The 14431-nt window shown below is 41.1% G+C and overlaps 1 protein-coding gene across 1 annotated transcript in view; it reads right to left on the reverse strand.

Annotated features, from left to right (window-relative positions):
* The window catches only part of LOC113135720 (rho GTPase-activating protein 23-like), a 92812-nt gene that overhangs the window by 826 nt on the left and 77555 nt on the right, over positions 1-14431 (reverse strand).

Consider the following 14431-nt stretch of genomic DNA (forward strand, 5'->3'; position numbering starts at 1 on the left):
TAATTGACTAGTATTGCATTGCGAAAATCACATTTAAAAGACTGGCAGGTCAGAATTTTCAATAATATCAATATTGATGAGAGTTTTTTTCACTCTGTAAGTCTTAATTAGGAGGAAGTGAAAACATTTTCAGCCTGGTGATGGAAGCAGTGAGACTTATTGTGTTTCAAAAATTCTCCCAAATTTGGCTTATCCATAATTTACTTTCAATTAAATTAAATTAAATTAAGTTAATGTGGCATTCCTCTAACTTTGACAGTTTAGTAACTCATAAAATGCCTTCCATAGTCCCAGTCATAACTGTAGCCAAGCTAATGAAAAGTCACAGCTGTTAAGCCTACCATCCACTTAGTTCTCAGATGTAATGTCTTCATTTATAAATAAAACCATCAGAAAAAAACACATCCGATCCTGTTTGCCATGGCCACAGATATATCATCTGTTAGCTCTTTCTAACACAGCAGTGCTGCCCCAAGAGCGGCCCTCGAGCTGAGGAGGAAGAGAAAGGAGTGGCAGGTCTCTTTCACAGTGACAGCATACTAGGCACTCATCAGGATTCAAGTTTCTCTGAGCAGAATCTGCTTCTACATAAATAAAGGTTAGTGTACAGATGCCACAGTGTTGAAACGTTGCATTCGTGCATGCAGTCCTCACTTGGAGACACTCTATAAATTACAAACTGTCACATGGGCAAAACAACGACTGTGGAGAAACAACATTTAGACTCCCTGCTCATCATTCTGGGGGAATTTAACAGAACAGATTTTAACCTCACCAACAAACTTTGCTGCCTGCTTCATTTCATCCCATCCTACAGGCAGAAGTTAAAATCCTGTACGAAGTCCGAAGAAATAGAAGTCAAAGTTACAAAGTTAAAAGAGTTACAGCCCTCCTTTGACTGCCATGACTGGAGTCTCTTTGAAGCTGCAGCTACAGACCATCAACAAAAGCTGACACCCATCTTCGCACAGATTTTTAATTGATCGCTGGAGCTGTGTGAAGTGCCCTCCTTCTTCAACCATTTCACTATTATTTCAGTGCCCAAGAAGCCCACCATCACAGAATTAAATGACTACAGGACTGTCACCTGTGGTCATAAAATCCTTTAAAAGATGCAAATCATATATCTTTTCTGTCCAAAATATGTACATCCTTGTCTTCAAATGAGTGGCCTGGATCCTTTAAATGGAGATACACTGCTGATTCTGGGCCTGAGGAGCAGATTCCACAACCCAATGAAACACAAACTAGGTATCATCAGGACTCTGCACATAGAGCGAGAAATATTGGAGGTCAAAAGGAAGGAGACCGCAGATTTGAACACAGCCCTAAAAACCTGCAGCTACCCAAAGTGGGCTTTCAATAAGGCAGCATCCACATCAGTCAGAAAGACAAATGAACAAGCTGAAACTCAGGATCCACAGAGGAAAAACTTGGTCATTCCTTATGTGGTGGGTGTTTCAGAGAGTTTGAAAGGATTGAGGATCTTCACAAACCTATTTGTACTAGTTTACAGGTTGTATATATAAAACTTTAATTAGGAATCTTATACATATCACTTCTAATTCCTAGTTTTTTCATTTTGATTTTTTTTTAACTCTTTTCTTGCTTTTTTAAAGTTTAACTTATATGTTAATTTTTGTGTATAGTGAAGCAGAGTAAAATTCTGAGTCAAATTCCTTGTGCGCACAAACTTGGACAATAAAGCTGATTCTGAATCTTTAGAGATAGGAGATAGGGATGAGCTGGAAACTCTGCTTATCAGAGTCTGGTTTATGACCGTCAAACACTGCTAAATCTTCGATTGGTTGCCCGTGAAGTGTTGTCTGACTGTTGTGCACAAAACCCGCTGCCTCCGCTGTTTTTCGGACCATCGTCCTACCCGTGCCGTCACATGCTTCTACCTAGGCGGCGAAGAGGGAAACATGGATGTCGTGCGGGTTGGTTGGTACGATTCAGGGCCGGTCTGTTGGATGCCTCAATTGCCTCCGGGACTAAATATGAACTTTCCTCTCGGTTTTCCTCTCTGGTTCTAGTTGCGAGATTTTTGGAGGACGAGGCGCCTCGGTTTCAGCTCCCCGACTCCGCCTTTGTAGAATAAATCTTCGACACCTGAAGCTACTGCCCCGTGCCCCACCAGCTGTTGGCTCTCAGGCCCAGAATCTACTCCCCACCAGGTTTGGCTTGCTAAATGTCAGATCATTGACTAATACATCTTTCATAGTCAGACACTTTGTCACTTCTCATAACATGGATTTCTTCTGTATGACTGAAACATGGCTTACAGTCGAGGACTCCAGTGCTCTTTTTGAGTTATTGCCACCTGGCTGTGGCTATTTTAATTTTCCAAGGACTTCAGGCAGAGGAGGAGATATGTTGATTGTTTTTAAGGAGGATTTTCAATGCAAGCAGCCTTCCTTTTTACCTACACAGTAGGTACACAGTTTTGAACTGGCCGTTATTGAAATCGATCAGTCTAATCCTGTGCTGTGTGCTGTCATCTATCAGCCTCCTAGATATAATAAGTATTTTATTAATGACTATTCTGACTTCTTGTCTGGAATAATGCCGAATTACGACCATGTCCTCATTCTTGGAGATTTTAATATTCTTATAAATAAAAGTATTATTATTATTATTATTATTATTATTATTATTATTTCTCTATTCCTAGCAGCCCAGCACCTCACTCATACAATCCGGCACTCTGCCACCATGTTTCAAGTCTGTCCCTGACAGCCCAGCTGAGAAATGAGCTTGGGAAGATCAAAGTGATGAAAGTTGCAGGTCCAGGTGACATCAGTTCCAGCCTCCATAACACCTACACAGGTCAATTGTGTGGCATAGTTGTGCCACACAGTTCAACATGAGCCTGAGGCTGGAAAGTACCACAGCTTATAAAGCACAGACAGTCAATGTTATTTGACCAGTGAAAACCCAGATACTTAGAATCGATTCTCTCAATGCCTCCCCTGGATGTTGAAAGTACCACAGCTGTGTGGTACTGGTGCCAAAGAAACAGCACCAGTAGGGCCTCAGCCAGTGGCACTGACATCACAATTGATGAAGTGGCTGGTCGATCTCTGCCCTCTGGACCCACTTCAGTTTCTCCGTCCTCCACAGAGCAATTCCTCACCTGGAGAACCCCGGAAGGCACTGTGAGAATCATGTTCTTCGATTTCTCTAATACCTTCAACACGACACAGATGAAGCTTTCCTCTTTACCCTGTATATTGCAGACTTCGTGTACAGCTCAAAGAACTTTTTACTGATAGCATTTTCTGATGACTGTTCATTGGCTTTATCTCAGATGAGGATACAGGAAGTACATAGAACTAATTTTGTAGTCTGGTTTCTGCAAAACCACCTCCAGATCAGTGCAGGGAAGCCCAGTGAACTGGTGGTGAACTTTCCAGGCACAGACACCAGTAAACATCCAGGGGAGGCATTGAGAGAATCAATTCTAAGTACCTGGGTTTTCACTGGTCAAATAACATTGACTGTCTGTGCTTTATCAGCTTAGAAATAGTGTTTTTTGACTTTGGTGAAGATCATATCTCATTTCATGACCAATTTATGCAGACAACCAGAAAATTGTTTAAAGTGCCATTACATTTTCTTGCTCTAACATTTGGCTTCATACAATATTATTGTGTATAGTACTGTAAACTGTTAAAAATGTTAATAAAGTGCTAATGTTTCTTAAGAACTAATGTTGTTTCTTAAACAACAACTAAACAACTAAACAAACCGATAACACAACATCACATACAGTACAGGTACCTTAAGCACATATATTTTCTCTTAGTAAAGTCTACTCTACAAGTCTGAGCTAGGTGTAATGTAGATGCTTTCATTCTCTTTCATTCTGTATCCATACATGATTACATTAATTATTACTTAAACCTGTCTGGAAGCACAGTCAGGACCTTGCCATCAGTGAAGTACCTCTCTAAAGAATCAAGAAACGAGGTGCTGAGGAATAGGAATTTTCTCTGGACAGTATTGTATTTTCAGGTCCGAGATCTAACATATACTTTTACATTCATCCTTTTACAGCATAGAATTCTCACAATCTGTCACATGCGACTGCACTGACTTGAAGAGATGGTAAAGATGTTCAATAATATCTGTTTGAGAGTATGCTCACTTATTTGGTCAACCTTGTGGGAATTATTTTAGCATGCTGGTGTCGGGTCTTTAGGGCGAACCAGTCTCTGTCTCAGTGTGGGTTTGAAGTGAACTGGTATCTGATGTGTCCCAAAAATCCATTTAAGCCTCTCTGAAACACATAGGGAATGACCAGGTTTTTCCTCTGCTCAGGGTCTGTTAGCGGTCCAAGGGCAGCTCCGGAGCAGCCCGGAGAATTAGCCTGGGCGACGGTCCGACGGAAACATATTCCTAAGCAGAAGCCCACGGCTCATCACCTGCCTGTTCATGTTTCTATTAGATTTTCCCCGCTCAGCGACACACCCGCTGAGAAACCGACTCTGATAATTGGCGATTCCATAGTCAGGAACGTGAAGCTAGAGACACCAGCGACCATAGTCAAATGTATTCCTGGGGCCAGAGCGGGCGACATCGAGTCAAACCTGAAGCTGCTGGCTAAGGCTAATCGTAAATATGGGAAAATTGTTATTCACGTCGGCAGCAATGACACCCGATTACGCCAATCGGAGGTCACTAAAATTAATGTTGAGTCGGTGTGTAACTTTGCTAAATTAATGTCGGACTCCGTAGTTTTCTCTGGACCCCTCCCCAATCTGACCAGCGATGACATGTTTAGCCGCATGTCGTCGTTCCGTCGCTGGCTGTCTAGGTGGTGTCCAGCAAACGATGTGGGCTTCATAGACAATTGGGCCACTTTCTGGGGAAAACCCGGTCGGATAGAGAGAGACGGCATCTATCCCACTTTGAATGGTGCAGCTCTCATCTCTAGGAATTTGGCCGAGTTTCTTAGCCGACCTAAAGCCTGACAATCCAGGGTGGGGACCGGGATGCAGAGACTAAGTCTAAAACGCTTCTCTGCAGTTTCCTTAGAGCCGCCGCCCCCTTCAAACCACATAGAGACTGTGTCTGCCCCTCGAACATATAAATCAAATAAATCAGAAGTTAACAGAAGAGGAGTTATTCATAAAAACTTAATAAAAATTAAGACCACTCCTCTTATTGAACAGAAAAACAGAACTGTCAAATGTGGATTATTAAATATTAGGTCCCTTTCTTCTAAATCTCTGTTAGTAAATGATTTGATAACTGATCACCAAATTGACCTACTTTATCTTACTGAAACCTGGTTACAGCAGGATGAATATGTCAGTCTGAATGAATCAACCCCCCTCAGTCATAAAAATTATCATGTTCCTCGAAGTACAGGTCGAGGTGGAGGAGTAGCTGCAATCTTCCAGTCAAACTTATTATTAAACTTTCATCCTCAGAACAGTTATAACTCATTTGAGAGCCTCACTCTTAGTCTCTCACATACAAACTGGAAAACACAAAAACCAGTTCTACTTGTCATTGTGTACCGTCCACCTGTCCCTTACTCAGAGTTTTTAACTGAATTCCCTGACTTCCTGTCTGATTTAGTGCTTAGATCAGATAAAGTCATTATAGTGGGAGATTTTAACATTCATGTAGATGTTGAAAATAACAGCCTCAGCATTGCATTTAATTCTATATTAGATTCAATTGGTTTTATTCAAAACGTTAATAAACCCACCCACTGTTTTAATCACACCCTTGATCTTGTTCTGACCTATGGCATCGAAATTGAACATCTAATAATTTTTCCACCAAATCCAGTTTTGTCGGATCATTCTTTAATAACTTTTGAATTTAAAATGATGGATCATGCAGCGTCTGGAAGAAAATTCCACTACAGCAGATGTTTATCCGACAACGCTGTTAATAAATTTAAGAAAATGATTCCATCTCTATTTGCATCTATGCCAAGTATAAACATAGTGGAGGGCAGCTGCCTTAATCCTACTCCCTACCAAATTGATCATGTTGTTGACAGTGCTGTAACCTCACTGCGTGAAACGCTTGATTCTGTAGCCCCTCTGAAAAAGAAGTTAGTGATTCAGAGAAGACTAGCCCCATGGTATAATTTACATGTTCGTACCTTAAAGCAGGCATCACGAAGGCTGGAAAGGAAGTGGCGTTCCACAAACTTAGAGGAAATTTTTCTAGCCTGGAAAAACAGTCTACTAACATTTAAAAAAGCTCTCCGTAAAGCCAGAACTGCATACTATTCATCACTAATAGAGGAAAATAAGAACAATCCCAGGTTTCTTTTCAGCACTGTAGCCAGGCGGACAAAAAGTCACAGCTCCATTGAGCCCAGTGTTCCCTTAGCTCTCAGCAGTGATGAATTTATGAGTTTCTTTACAAATAAAATCACAACTATTAGAGATAAAATTCAGCAGATGCTTCCTATACCTGCAATAAATGAATCTTTTACTACAGTAGCTCTTGAATCATCTGTAGGACCTCAGTTATGTTTAGACTGCTTCTCTCCTATAGATCTCTCTGAATTTACATCAGTAGTTGCTTCATCGAAATCATCAACGTGTCTCTTGGACCCCATCCCGACTAGACTGCTTAAAGGCACCCTGCCATTAATGAACTCATCTTTATTGGACTTGGTAAATTTATCTCTAGTATCAGGCTACGTACCACAGGCCTTTAAGACTGCAGTAATCAAACCTTTACTCAAAAAGCCTAGTCTTGATCCAGGAGTCTTGGCTAATTATAGACCAATATCCAACCTGCCATTTATTTCTAAAATCCTAGAAAAAGCTGTTGCTAAGCAGCTATCAGACCATTTACACAGGAATGAACTATTTGAAGATTTCCAATCAGGATTTAGAGCACATCATAGTACAGAAACAGCACTGTTGAAAGTTACCAACGATCTTCTCTTAGCCTCAGATAATGGACTTGTTTCGATACTTGTCCTCCTAGACCTTAGTGCAGCATTCGACACCATTGACCACAACATCTTATTACAGAGACTGGAGCATGTGATTGGTATCAGAGGAACAGCGTTAAAGTGGTTCCAATCCTATTTATCGGACAGATTCCAGTTTGTTCATGTCCATGATGAACCTTCCACACGAACAAAAGTTAGTTATGGAGTTCCACAAGGCTCTGTGCTAGGACCGGTTCTGTTCACATGCTTCCTTTAGGCTATGTCATTAGAAAGCGCTCCATTAATTACCACTGCTATGCAGATGACACTCAGTTATATCTATCTATTAAACCTGTTAACACAAACCAGTTAACCAGACTTCAAGCCTGTCTAACTGACATAAAGGCTTGGATGACCAGTAACTTTTTACTTTTAAACTCGGAGAAAACAGAAGTCATTATATTTGGGCCTAAAAATCTCAGAAATAACTTTTCTAAAATTATAGCTACTCTAGATGGCATAGCCCTGGCCTCCAGCACTACTGTAAAAAACCTGGGAGTTATTTTTGACCACGACATGTCCTTTAACTCACACATAAAACAAATCTCTAGAATTGCATTCTTTCACCTGCGCAACATTTCCAAAATTAGGAACATCCTGTCTCAAAATGATGCAGAAAAACTAGTCCATGCATTTGTTACCTCAAGGCTAGATTACTGTAACTCATTACTATCTGGATGTCCTAATATCTTAATAAAAAGCCTCCAATTAATCCAGAATGCCGCAGCCAGAGTCCTGACAGGAACCAGCAAGAGAGATCATATTTCTCCTATATTTGCTTCTCTTCATTGGCTCCCTGTAAAATATAGAATAGAATTTAAGATCCTTCTTCTCACATACAAATCCCTTCATAATCAAGCTCCTTCATACCTTAAAGACCTCATAGTACCATATTATCCCAATAGACCACTTCGCTCTCAGAGTGCAGGCCTACTTGTGGTTCCCAGAGTTCTCAAAAGCAGAATGGGAGGCAGAGCCTTTAGCTATCAAGCTCCTCTCCTGTGGAACCAGCTCTCAGCCTGGGTTCAGGAGGCAGACACTCTCTGTACTTTTAAGGCTAGACTTAAAACCTTCCTCTTTGACAAAGCATATAGTTAGGGCTGGCTTCAGGCAACCCTGAACCATCCCTTAGTTAGTTATGCTGCTATAGGCCTAGACTGCCCGAGGACCATCGGTGCACTGAGCTCCCCTACCCTACCCCCCCCCCCCCCCCTCCCCCCTCTTCTCTCCCACCTCATGTATATTCCACCATTGAATGTTACTAACCTTGTGCTCTCTCTCTCCCCTAGTTTGTGCTCTCTCCCTCCCTCTCTCTCTCTCTCTCTCTGTACCTTCTGCAGGTGTCCCTGGTCCTGGAGCTGTTTATCGCTGATGTGCAGTTACTGGCCCCACCAACTTGCAGTGTCTATTTGTTGTTTATTGTTGCTGTTCTTTTCTCTCTGCTCTATCCACTCACCCCAACCGGTCGAGGCAGATGGCCGCCCAAACTGAGCCCGGTTCTGCTGGAGGTTTTTTTCTTCCGTTAAAGGGAGTTTTTTCCTCTCCACTGTCGCCAAGTGCTTGCTCATAAGGGAATTGTTGGGTTTTTAGTTTTAGTTTTTGTAAAGTGCCTTGAGATGATTTTTATTGTGATTTGGCGCTATACAAATAAAAATAAAATTGAAAAAAAAAAAAAAAAATTGGGTCTTGAGGCTCAGTGTCTCGTTTTTCTGCCTGATGTGGATGTTGCCTTGTTGAAGACCCACTTAGGGTAGCCACAGGTTTTGAGGACTTTCTTTAGGTGTGTGTCCTCCTTTCTCTTGGCCTCCATAAAGGTAGGTGTTGTTTTCTCTGTGGCATAGAGTCCTGATGACTCCTAGTTTGTGTTGCAGTGGGTGATGGGAGTCAACAAGAAGGCATTGGTCTGTGTGTGAAACTGTAAGGCATGTTTCACACCCAATGATGACCTCACAGTCCAAAAAGGCTAGCCTGTTCTCTTTAGTGTCCTCTGGAGATTTTAGTCTTTTCATCTACTGCATTGATGTGATCTGTGAAGCCTTGAACTTCCTGGATCTTGATTTTTACCCAGGTGTGATCCACATATCTGAACCAATGGGTTGGTGCCATCCCTGTGAAGGAGCTGAGAGCTTTCTTTTCTACTTCTTCCATGTACAGGTTGGCAATGATGGGTGACACAGGGGAGCCCATGGCACATTCATGCTTCTGTCTATAAAATTCACCTCTGTATGAGAAGTATGTGGTGTTCAGACAAAGATCCTATAGCAGGCAAATTTGGTCTGGGTTGAGACTGCTCCTGGAAGACAGGGTGCAGTACTCTTTTAGGCTTTTCCAAACAGACATTTAATCATCTGTGGTGGGGATGCTGGTGAAGAAGGATGTAACATCAAATGATATGATATGGCTAAGGGGGGCTCCCTCTTGTGTATCTTAGGGAGCCCATACAGACAGGGGATGGTCTCTCCTGGATACAGTCTGTAGTAGGTGGTCCAGTCAAGGGCATTGTCCTTTTCCAGGTGTTTTAACCCTCTGGGGTCGACGCACACGCCGGCGCGTTTTGACGCATCTTTTTCTGATAAGGCCGAAACAAACTTAAATTACTCCGTCAATTCTGATCGTACAGATAAAAGAAGTATATCATTCAAATCTGTAAAGGGTCTAGTTTTAGTGGTATACCATCATAATAAAAACAAAACGTTGTGCTTTTTTTAAATAAAGAAAGCCGACAGAGTGCGCTCTCTGACTTTTCTGTCTCTGCCATTTCTCTTCACAGACGTGTAAATAAAACAACCAGAATCTCAGCGAATACTTGCCTCATAAAAATAAGAATTATATGGCTAGAAAGCTTGAAATGTTTTCTGTTGAGTGAAACAATTCAAGTCGAAAACAAATCATCACTTTTGATTTAATCCGTATGAACGTAAGGAGAAGTCCGTTTTTTCCTGTCTCACCTCATTACAGGTAATGTGGTCCCGCCTTGTACTCTGTTCACTGTTCACATGTAAATAATCTCAGGTGAACCAGATAAATATGTGCACACCCCCGAGAAATGACTCAAAATATCAAACTTCATCATAGAATTTACTCACTGCGCGTTTGGATGATGGCGCGTTACGCACGTGAAGCGGCGCTCCTTACATTCCACACAGAGACAAATACTTTAGCTTGTCCTCAGAGTAAAAACACTGATTTTAACTCAAATGAGGATTGTTTGACTCCTCATTGTTTTGTATTGTGCTGCACTAATCCGTCCCATCTACATTGACTGAAAGGCTCATTATACGCGTCTTTGTCTTGTCGTTCAGTGCGTCTTTTGTGTTCTCAGGTAAATCACATGACTATTCATCCTCAGACACACCCTCTTGCATAATGGCCTTTCTGGACAAAAAGTGTCTTAGAAAATTTAAATCAGTGTATTGTTTACTGTGAATGTGTGAACAAGATGACATTCACAGCACTCTGAAGTAAACACTTTAGCCTGCAACATGCAGGTCTCCAAAGTCTTGTGAACCAATGTTCTGTTTGTGTTTTATGGTCTTATTTCAGTGAGTAAAAAAATTGTAGTTTTTCACTAACCATGCATCACCACTTTTTTCTGAAAAACACAATCATGTATAAACTTGCTGCTCACATATTATTGTAGCCAATTTTGTGCTGATTACAGTGTTATTAGACTTTAGACATTAATATGTTTAAAAAACACTGAAAAAAGCACAAATGTCAGGACATGTCAAAATTTGTCCCCCTCAGACCCCAGAGGGTTAAATAATCAATCACATTTTTGTTGTAGGTGCTGGTGGGGTCCCTTCTTAACTTTTTGTAGGTCTGTTGGTCTTCCAAGAGAGAGGTTACTTTTCCATAATAGTCTGCAGTGTTTAGGATAGTAATAGCCTCCACTTCCTCAAACAGTTCGAAGAACTATGAAAAATTTCCTGTGGTCCAAAAATGCCTCATGTCAACCCCCATATCTTTGGTAGGACAAAGACGAGAGATGTTCAGAGCTGAAGGTCTATGGTCAATACAGCTTCAGTGCCATTTGGCTTATTGACTTCACTGGAGGCACGCCAAAACTGTTCACCTAGGAATTTGAGTTATATTGTTTGCTGACTTTTAATGTTTGCAAGCTATATGGTGACAAGGACCACTGGAAAATGGCACCTGAAGCAAGGTGGCAATTGTTACAAAGAGGCTACATGACACTAGCATCAGCTCTTGGAAGGCAGAAATGTACCTTATCTGGGAGGACAAAAAAAGGTGCAAATGCACGATTCAATGCCAGCATACAGTAGTAGAAGTTCAAAACCACTTTTACCTCGACTGTCATTTGTACCGTAGCAATGCACTAACACTATAATGTTTGTAGGTGGTGCTCAGCTTACGCTCACTGCAGCCCCCTGCACATGCACAGACCATACTGTAAGCCCATATTATAATGAATGTGTACTTGGAAACTTAAGTAAAGAAAAAGCCCTGTGAGCAGCGTTTGCTATAAACTGTGTGTAGATCTTGTAGTACTTAAATATTTTGGAAATTTTCTGTTAACGACAATCTGCCAAGCGCTCTTTCCTAAAACATTCCTAAACTGCAAACATAGATAGTTTTGTAAGGAACGTATTCAATTTTGTTTGATTGATTATATTCTATGTACTTTTGATTAAATGATGTTCTACCTTTTCCTAGAGTAACACCCAGGTGTGATAGGGAAGTCTTGGCAGAGGTGAATACTGCTGTGCTTTTATGCAGGAAACTAGGGTTCATTTCCTTTCAAAGCTGCACTATAAGATTACTGTGACTCTGCATGTAATAAATCTTTAAGTATATAAAGAAAAAAGAAATTAGTGAATCAGAGGAGATTAGCCCCATGGTATAGTTGACATATTCGTACATTAAAGCAGGCATCACGAAGGCTGGAAAGGAAGTGGCGTTCCACAAACTTAGAGGAAAATTTTCTAGCCTGTACAATCAGTCTACTAACATATAAAAAAGCTCTCCGTAAAGCCAGAACTGCATACTATTCATCACTAATAGAGGAAAATAAGAACAATCCCAGGTTTCTTTTCAGCACTGTAGCCAGGCTGACAAAAAGTCACAGCTCTGTTGAGCCCAGTGTTCCCTTAGCTCTCAGCAGTGATGAATTTATGAGTTTCTTTACAAATAAAATCACAACTATTAGAGATAAAATTCAGCAGATGCTTCCTATGCCTGCAATAAATGAATCTTCTACTACAGTGGCTCTTGAATCATCTGTAGGACCTCAGTTATGTTTAGACTGCTTCTCTCCCATAGATCTCTCTGAATTTACATCAGTAGTTGCTTCATCGAAATCATCAACGTGTCTCATAGACCCCATCCCGACTAGACTGCTTAAAGGCACCCTGCCATTAATGAACTCATCTTTATTGGACTTGGTAAATTTATCTCTAGTATCAGGCTACGTACCACAGGCCTTTAAGACTGCAGTAATCAAACCTTTACTCAAAAAGCCTAGTCTTGATCCAGGGGTCTTGGCTAATTATAGACCAATATCCAACCTGCCATTTATTTCTAAAATCCTTGAAAAAGCTGTTGCTAAGCAGCTATCAGACCACTTACAAAGGAATGAACTATTTGAAGATTTTCAAACAGGATTTAGAGCACATCATAGTACAGAAACAGCACTGTTGAAAGTTACTAACGATCTTCTCTTAGCCTCAGATAATGGACTTGTTTCTATACTTGTCCTCCTAGACCTTAGTGCTGCATTCGACACCATTGACCACAACATCTTATTACAGAGCAGCGTTATAATGGTTCCAATCCTATTTATCGGACCGATTCCAGTTTGTTCATGTCCATGATGAAACTTCCACACGAACAAAAGTTAGTTATGGAGTTCCACAAGGCTCCGTGCTAGGACCGATTCTGTTCACCCTGTACATGCTTCCTTTGGGCTATGTCATTAGGAAGCACTCTATTAATTACCACTGCTATGCAGATGACACTCAGCCGTATCTATCTATGAAACATGTTAACACAAACCAGTTAACCAGACTTCAAGCCTGTCTAGCTGACATAAAGGCCTGGATGACCAGTAACTTCTTACTTTTAAACTCAGAGAAAACAGAAGTCATTGTATTTGGGCCAAAAAATCTCAGAAATAACTTTTCTAAAATTATAGCTACTCTAGATGGCATAGCCCTGGCCTCCAGCACTACTGTAAAAAAACTTGGAGTTATTTTTGACCAGGACATGTCCTTTAACTCACACATACAACAAATCTCTAGAACTGCATTCTTTCACCTGTGCAACATTTCCAAAATTAGGAGCTTCCCGTCTCAAAATGATGCAGAAAAACTAGTCCATGCATTTGTTACCTCAAGGCTAGATTACTGTAACTCATTACTATCTGGATGTCCCAATATCTCCATAAAACACGTCCAATTAATCCAGAATGCCGCAGCCAGAGTCCTGACAGGAACTAGCAACAGAGATCATATTTCTCCTATATTGGCTTCTCTTCATTGGCTCTCTGTAAAATATAGAATAGAAATTAAAATCCTTCTTCTCACATACAAATCCCTTCATAATCAAGCTCCTTCATACCTTAAAGACCTCATAGTACCATATTATCCCAATAGACCACTTCGCTCTCAGAGTGCAGGCCTACTTGTGGTTCCCAGAGTTCTCAAAAGCAGAATGGGAGGCAGAGCCTTTAGCTATCAAGCTCCTCTCCTGTGGAACCAGCTCTCAGCCTGGGTTCAGGAGGCAGACACTCTCTGTACTTTTAAGGCTAGACTTAAAACCTTCCTTTTTGACAATTCATATAGTTAGCGCTGGCTTCAGGCAACACTGAACTATCCCTTAGTTATACTGCTATAGGCCTAGACGTCCCGAGGACCATTGATGCACTGAGCTCCCCTACCCTAACCATCCTCTCCCTTCCTTTCCCCTCTCCCCCCTCCTCACACGTATATTCCACCACTGAATGTCACTAACTTTGTGCTCTCTCCCTCTCTCTCTCTGTACCTTCTGCAGGTGTCCCTGGTGCTGGGGCTGTATATTGCTGATGTACAGTTACTGGCCCTACATACCTGTAGTGTCTATTTGTTGTTTATTGTTGCTGTTCTTTTCTGTCTCCTCTATCCACTCACCCCAACTGGTCGAGGCAGATGGCCGCCCAAACTGAGCCTGATTCTGCTAGAGGTTTCTTCTTCTATTAAAGGGAGTTTTTCCTCCCTTTTGTTGGGTTTTTTTGTTTTTTGTTACAAATAAATTAAATCTCACCAGGTTCATTTCCTTTCAAAGCTGCACTATAAGATTACTGTGACTCTGCATGTAATAAATCTTTAAGTATATAAAGAAAAAAGAAATTAGTGAATCAGAGGAGATTAGCCCCATGGTATAGTTGACATATTCGTACATTAAAGCAGGCATCACGAAGGCTGGAAAGGAAGTGGCGTTCCATAAAATTAGAGGAAA

Source organism: Mastacembelus armatus, chromosome 19 (assembly GCF_900324485.2).
Source record: "Mastacembelus armatus chromosome 19, fMasArm1.2, whole genome shotgun sequence".
Lineage (NCBI taxonomy): Eukaryota > Metazoa > Chordata > Actinopteri > Synbranchiformes > Mastacembelidae > Mastacembelus > Mastacembelus armatus.